At 40.2% G+C, this 7711-nt stretch overlaps 1 pseudogene across 1 annotated transcript; it reads right to left on the minus strand.

Moving 5' to 3' along the window:
* Window positions 889-2083, minus strand: LOC102175901 (annotated as a pseudogene). Its single transcript, XR_001297044.2, has one exon. The product of XR_001297044.2 is annotated as a transcription initiation factor TFIID subunit 11 pseudogene (transcript).

A 7711-nucleotide genomic window follows, 5' to 3' on the forward strand; every position in this document is an offset into this window, starting at 1 on the left:
CCTCCACCATCTGCTCTTATCATCTTAGGTCGGCAAGTTTGAGACCCTTAAAGCACAATGAATGACCAAAAGCAGTTAACAAAGACAGGTTGTTTTCAAAAACACACGAGCTACTTTTCCATGTGGGTTAAGTACACAAAGACTGCTGGCCACACTGGACTCCTTTATTAAAAGTCTAGCAGACCTGACAGGTGGTCTGCATATTTCAATGGAAGAATCCAGCTAGTGGCCAAAGGAATGTATTATTGGCAAGGATTAGGGTCAGATTGTGGCTTGGTACACACATTGGTGCTTATATTGGTCATGTTGAATGCTTGGGTTAGGGGCATCAAGATTTGTCCAAATAGACTGACTGCTGAGGGGTGCTGAGAGTCATGAAGTCTAGTTTAGGATTTTCTTAATTCAGTGAAGATTTGTTACTTGCCAACCAAGCATTTATCTGTTCTTTAGGGTACCATACTTTAGACAAGATTTCTCTAAGACTCTCTAGAGAATCATCCCTTACTAACTCTGTCTGGCTCCAACAATGATCCAATCTCAAAAAATAAATTAATAAATAAAAGGAGCATAACCCCTACTCTACTAGTCCTTTCGTTCATGGTTAGGCATGTAACCCAAACTGCTCCATCAAAATGAATGCCAGTAATTGATGGGAGTTCCCAGAGAAAGTTTTCGGTTCTACTGTGTTTACGTAGGATGACGTAGGCTCAGATCTTCTAGGTGAAGTTCTCTTTCATGTAGAGATGAAGAATGAAGGCAACAGAACAGAAGATAAGAAGGAAAGAGGAGGATGAAGTCCTGATGACACTGTTGGATCCCCTGACCAAACCACACTAAAAATGAAACTATTCTCTGGATTTTCAAGCTATGGGAGCTAATAAATTTCTCTTTTTTTTTTTTTTTTTTTGCAAGTTGGAAAACAGCTTTATTAATCATTCACCAGAATCCATAGAAGAATCTTAAACATTTACAGGGACACTGTTCCACTGCTGCTGCTGTCACTGTGTCCTTCCTGGTAGAGTATCACAGGCCAAGCTTCTGACTGTTTCATTTACTTAAAACCAGATGTAAAGAAACAACCCAAGTCACAGCAACTTCAGGCTTCAATGTGAAACCATCAAACCATCTTGAACAGGTTTTCTTTCTGAAAGCAGCATTCCTGTTCAGGAGATGCTTAAGGGACACCAACCTTTCTTCTTCCAACTAGCCAGTAATAGTTAAATGCCTCAGATGCCCTCAGAGGTCCCAATATTTAGTCAAAGCAAGTACGAAACAGGGTGCATGCTACCTTCTAGGTGTAATGAATTATCAGTTTTGAGAAAGACATTGAAATCATCATGGAATCCTTAGAGGACTGAGATACCAAAGCACCAGTGCAGAGAGTCTCATGCAATAGGAGGTCCGGAAGCAGGGCTTCGTTCTTCAGTACCAGGCCCTTCTAGACTCTGGTCTAGAAGAAGATGATTTTTTTGTGCTTTGAGTTGGGAATTTGCCCCTTCGACTTTAACCTCCGAACAGCCTCCCTCATGTGTCTGGGTTGCAGGGGTGGCATTTCTCCCCACTTCTCGCACACATCCAGTGCTTCTTCTACCACCTCCCCGATGAAAACTTTGGAAATACCAGACATAGCAATAACAACATTCTGAGACACAGAGGTGCCTGTGATGGACTGGATCAGCCTCTTAATGGCTGACTTAGGGAAAGCTGACCGGCGATACATTTCATAATGGTTCAGCTGCTCCTCAGAAAAAGAAGAAACCAGGATTTGCATCTTTTAAATCTCATCTTCATCCACTTTCTGCTTCTTCTCTTTCTTCTCTTTGGTATCTATTTTCAGTTTTTTGGCTGCAGGAGTAAGTAATGAGTCTTCCCTTCCAACTGCTGTTAAATCTGCAATATCCTGACTCTTGAACTCACCTTCTTCAGCGGCGGCCTCTTTGAATTCCCCGTCTCCGTCACCGTCGGTTTCCTCCGGGATTCCGTCCGTATCCGTAACCCTGGGGCCTCCAGGAGCCGCCGTCGTCTCCTCTGATTCCCCGGTCTCTCCACCTTTTTCCGTGGGCAATTCGCCGGCATTATCCATCGCGGCTAGAACCCGGGAGACGAGAACGCGCCGCTGTCAGACTCCCGAGCTCAGGACGCCGCGCAGACCCGCGGCTCCGCAGCTTACTTCCCAATTTCTCTTATTTTTTTAAGCCAGTTAGGATTGATTTTCTGTCACATGCAACAGAATCTTAACTGATATACTTAGGGAACTGAGAAAGACTAAATCTGCTGCTTGAAAGCATCATTTCTATAGCAGGCAAAAACCGAAATAGTCGAATCTGACAGATTCATAGCAAGCTTAATGGCTCTCTTCAATGTCTTTGATTGGCTTTGTGTATCCTTACTCATGTTTTTGATTAGCCTACATCTGATTTTGGCAGTGTCTTTTTTCCCAAATATTCCAAAATAATCTTTCCAACAGAAGGAATAAGATATCTTTAGCTTTACACATGTGGATGCCACATCTCCATTTGCTTTTAAGTATCTCTATAAGGCTCACAGGTCACAACGGTTGTTTTATGACAAGTCTTAAGCAAAAAACAAAACCAAAAAAACCCATAAATATCTAATCTGGAATACTAACCAGATTGAAAGTAAACACAACAATTTTATGGCCAAGAATTAAATAGTGAAAGTTCTTTCTGAATGTTCTTTAGGCTCCAGTATATTTTGATAAACAAACAAATGTGGGGATCTAGTTTTAGGTATGCCACTTAGGCTAACCTGTCAAAGGTATGCCGCAAAACAGATTGCAGCAGTCTGAATGCAAGGAGGATGTAGAAACCACACAGAAGGTTTAAAGGGGGAAGAGGAACATAAAGAAGCTTTAAATATGATAAAAGAGTAACCATAAGATACAAGGAAAATGCTCTATGGCACCCTAGGGCAGAAGGAGAGCACCAAGGAAGCCCAAACTTGGAAGGCATTTAGACTTGGAGGAGGTATGGTTTGGCCACTGGATAATAAAGAATTTCACTGGTTCCATCAGGCCTGGGCTGGTCTGGAGTTGCTGGGCAAGAAACAGTCAACTTCCATAATACAGGTGGGGAATGGGTGAATAGCAACCAGTGACATGGGAGTCTGAGTTGCTGGTGGGAGGAAGAGGCCTTCAGAGATACAGGCACATAGTAGCTCTGGCTTCCATGCCAAGATGACTATGGAAAGCTGGTGGCCCCACCAAGGCTGTAAGAACCGTGTTTGGGGCCTATGGCTGGGTCAAGAGGCACCCAGTGTTCTGATACCCACACCACCAAGCCCCACTGCCACACAAGAAACTGCAAGATAGCTTCTTCCTCCTGCAGTGTCTGTCCAGTGTTCTTTCCTGGGTGGGAGCTTAACATTATACTCAGTTTAAAGGAGATATGGGGAAGGAATTTCCTTAATACAAAGGATATATTGAAAGGTGCATGAAGAGCCGAGAGGCAATAAATTAATAACTGATAGTCAAAAGCTAAGTCAACTCTTCTCTAGCCTGTGAATCCTTCTTTTTCTATTTTTCTTGCCCTCTTCATTTTTTACATTCTTTCAAAAAGCAATATTTATTGAGTATCTACTATTAATCAAGAAAAGATGAAAAAATACAATCTGCATCCTCAAGGGACAATCAAGGACACAAAACAAGGAAACAAACAATTGAAATGTAATGTGATGAGATTGTAACAGGGGTCTGTTCATCAAATTAAGCTCTGCCCAAGGATCTCAAGGAAGGCTTCTAGCAGGCAGATTAACTGGACTATGCTGTAGCATAGCAGTATTTTGAGGCTTATAGCAAGTAACTTATTGCTAAGAATGATCAAAGTATTGTTTGGAATGATTTTTTTTTTCAGTGCAGTGATGTTGCCTATAATAACATCACTTTTATTTTCTTGAACACTGGTAGGCTTTCTCAATAAGATGAAAACTTCAGAAACTATACAAAACTCAAGTCTATGTGATTTATGCTGCTGTGCACAATCTTGATGTGTCCATAGGAATATGTTATACTCACAAGACCATTTCCCTGACAGGCTACAGTCCATGGGGTTGCAAAGAGTCGGACACAACTGAGCAACCAACACATATAACACACAAATAGTATATGAAGCTTTCAGTTGACCTTAGACTTCTATGATTCTAAAATTTCTAATTCACTGCAATAAAAAATACCAAAATATAATCTCTCCCAGTGAAAAGAGGTAGTCCTAAATTTAAAAAAATCTAAAAAAGTAGTCAGTTGTCCTTCTCAGTCTGGAATTTAGACAAGAGATATGAGTGGGAGAATATTAGTTTGAAAGGCAGTATATTGGCTTTTATTGAAGTCACAGGATTGCTTAGAGAGGAGCTCTATGGAGAGACTAAAATGACTGTCTCCGGTTGGGTTTCCTAGGAACAGTCCAAGATAGGAATTCTTGTTCAAAGTATTTACTGAAGAGTATTCTCAGGAAAAGGGGAGTAGAAGAAGCAGGCTGTGCAGGAGGGGAAAGCTAAGGAGGATATAGTCTCAGATGGAGCCAAGCTTCATCTTAATCCCACAGTAAAGTCTGAACCACCAAAGTATTACAGAGTTGGCCCCATTTTGAGGCAAGAGTCAGTTTTATGGAGTCCTTCTCCCATCAGAGATGTTAGGTACAGGCTACTCTGGGAAGGGAGCAAATCATGACTTCCAAGACAGGTAGCTCTATGCAGACAAGTCTTCAGAGAAGAGGGTCAACTGTGGGCCATTAGTAACCAAGACAAACAACAGCTGAGAAACTGGGTGACCTGCAGGTAAAAGGGATCTGAGTAGAGCAGCAACTGTGTCCAACATAAAGATCAAGAAATGAACCCTAAGAAATCAAAATAGAGGGAGAAGCCCTTGAGGGAAACCAAGGAGAATTCTAAGATGAAAATAATCCAGAGAGAATGGTTACATGAACAACAAGGTCCTACTGTATAGCACAGGGAGCTATATTCCACATCCTGGGCGGGGGTGGGGAGGGAGGAAACAGAGACTAGCACCAGCAGCAGCCAGAGTGGTGGGTTTGAACATCACCACAGAAACTGCAAGACTGAAAATACAGCAGAGTGGAGCAATTGAAAATAATTCTCTGTCATCAGCTCATTGTCGGGTCCTCAGATTAGCACTCTAAATAGAATGCTTTTTAAAGATTACACATATTTTGTGTTGCTTTCATTCATTTTTCTACGATTTGTATAAAATAAAGCAAAATTAAAGTCTACACCAGGAGCAAGTACAAAGTCTACCATCTTGTTCTTGCATGATGCCAGTCTCAAGAGAGTATGACTCAATAATTAAGCAATTCAACTGGAATGCCACACATCACATGGGGAAGATCTTGACAGTGACTTGGCTTCAGGGTCTACTGGCTTCCCCACTTGCTGTCACTGAAAGGTTTTGGGGATTAATAAAAAAAAAGTCTTATTATATTTAAAAATGATATGCTAACTTACACTACAATAAAATAAAATGGAACCTTGATAATACAAAATTAAGTAAGAAAGTGCTAGATTTATGATTATTCCATCTTGAAAAAATGTATACTATAGGTAGTTTTGTTTAGATTATGTTGCTTTATTATATGAAGTCAATTAAAATTCATACCAGTTAAACATTTAAAATTTTTGATTTCTAATTGTATTAAGCATTGCTTCCTTAAAACAGCTGAAGCAGTAATAATTAACTCCTGATTAATTAAGCAAGTCTTAGGAGTTATGCATATGATTTTTTACCAAGTAAGACCAATGGAATTTAATAGGAATACAATGTCATGCCTTTGTCTCCCACCACCATTTACTGGATTCATTGGGCTACTTTATTCTCTGCCCTTGGCGGAAAACAGCCAACTCAGTGATTTCCCTAGCACTTGTTGACTGCATGGTCCAGAATTGGCTTCATCCTCTCTTGATACAACAAATGTTTACATCTGACTTTCTCTAATGGAGCCAATTTGTGGATTCTTTGGAGATGTCCAGCATTAGAGTGGACACTTAGAGGTGGTTTCTTGTTCCAGGTGAATCTAACCTCTTCCAGGGTTTCTACCCTTCTCAGTCTCTAACTTAGCAGTCACTTCTAACTTCCCTCTGGGCTGCCCTAGAGGTAGTATTAGGAACACTCCATTCTAGCTCCCTTTAGCTTGTGGCCCACTCCAGTCCAGGAAAACACTGCCTCAGCCTTTACATCCACAACTGAACCTAGTGGACCTAATGTCCTCTTTGTTTCATTTGCCGACAGATATCCAATCAAGCTTTCCTGATAATCTCCTTGAATCCCTTCTCTCGTAACATAAAAAGAAGAGGGGCATGCCCCACGGGAAGAGAAACATTCTGAAGGTTTGTAAATTTCATTTTAAACTTCCTACAGTGTCCTCTGTTTCATGACCCACTTGGATATCTTGCAGATATATCTATGCCACCATTAAAATCTCCAGTTTAACATCATTTTTTACATTCAAAAGTCAGTGGGAAATAAGCCCCATGTCTTATCTAAAAGCTTCAGGTACTTGCAATAGTGAGAACACCTCAATTCTAGTCAACAAAGCAGGGAAGAAAATGGGCAAAGTTCAGGCATAAAGCCTGGCTCCTGGGAACAGTTCCATAATGGTCTTCAGGAGATCCCCAAAGTCCTGGCAGCCCCATCATGCAGGAGAACTTATGCCACATGAAAGAAACCTGCTTCAGAGGCTCGCGTGGGAAATTGGGGGCATAAGTAGCTGGTATTCTAACTAGAATGTTACCTTTTCTCTAATTCTTTGTCTAGTATTCCCTGTTAAAGGCCTCATTTCTTCTTTTTCAAAAATTGCACTGAATACTGAATTTGGTTGGCCATGAAGGGCTGATGAAGAAAGAGTGGCTCAGCAGTCACTTAAACAACTTTTTAGCCTCATTAAACTGGATATTTAAGGAGAAGCACTTTTTCCGTTGAAGTATTCTGGTAATTATTTTAATTCTCTGTTTCCCTCTACCAGTATGGAACTATCCCAAGCCAACTACCAAGAAAGAAATCTGCAATAGAAATACATCCAGTCTTAATAAGATGTGGATAATTAGCTTACAGGATGGAGCCAACATGCTTCCCAAATTAACTAATTTTTGCATTCAGCCACAACTCATAAAGCTTCTTTATAATTAGCATTTTCTTGTTTTTAAAATGCCAACAATATACTCAAAGCTGTACAGTTTATAAACCAAGAGGCTGGACTAATGTTTTATGTTCTTTCTTTGGTAGAAAAGACTACCTTGGGAACTCATAAGGATATTAAATCTTTCTTCCAAAGTAATAAGTTTATAGTATTACACGAGATGGGTAAAATATCACAACCATACATATCACAACTCACCAAAGTCCATGTATGCCTGAAAAGGCCTTCACTTTCATCTACTATAGTTACAAAAACCAATAGAATCACTTTGCATAAATATTCAGTCCTCAATACTTTTTCTTTAGCTAATTATCATTCTAAAAGAATTAGAGGAAAATCTAATCCTTCAATCTAGTGTAAGAGAAGATTATAGGGCTTATCAAAAATGACCCTTTAATTTATTAGCAAACTGATGAAGAAATTGGTTGGCCATGCCTTCATCACATGAACAGACCGTGCAGTTTGAAAATGCAATTAATCTCAGCCACTGTAAATGTTTAGATGTAAAAACAATCAGGTTTCAGGCAGATTTAAACACTCCCTTTCCT

Source organism: Capra hircus, chromosome 21, assembly GCF_001704415.2.
Source record: "Capra hircus breed San Clemente chromosome 21, ASM170441v1, whole genome shotgun sequence".
NCBI lineage: Eukaryota > Metazoa > Chordata > Mammalia > Artiodactyla > Bovidae > Capra > Capra hircus.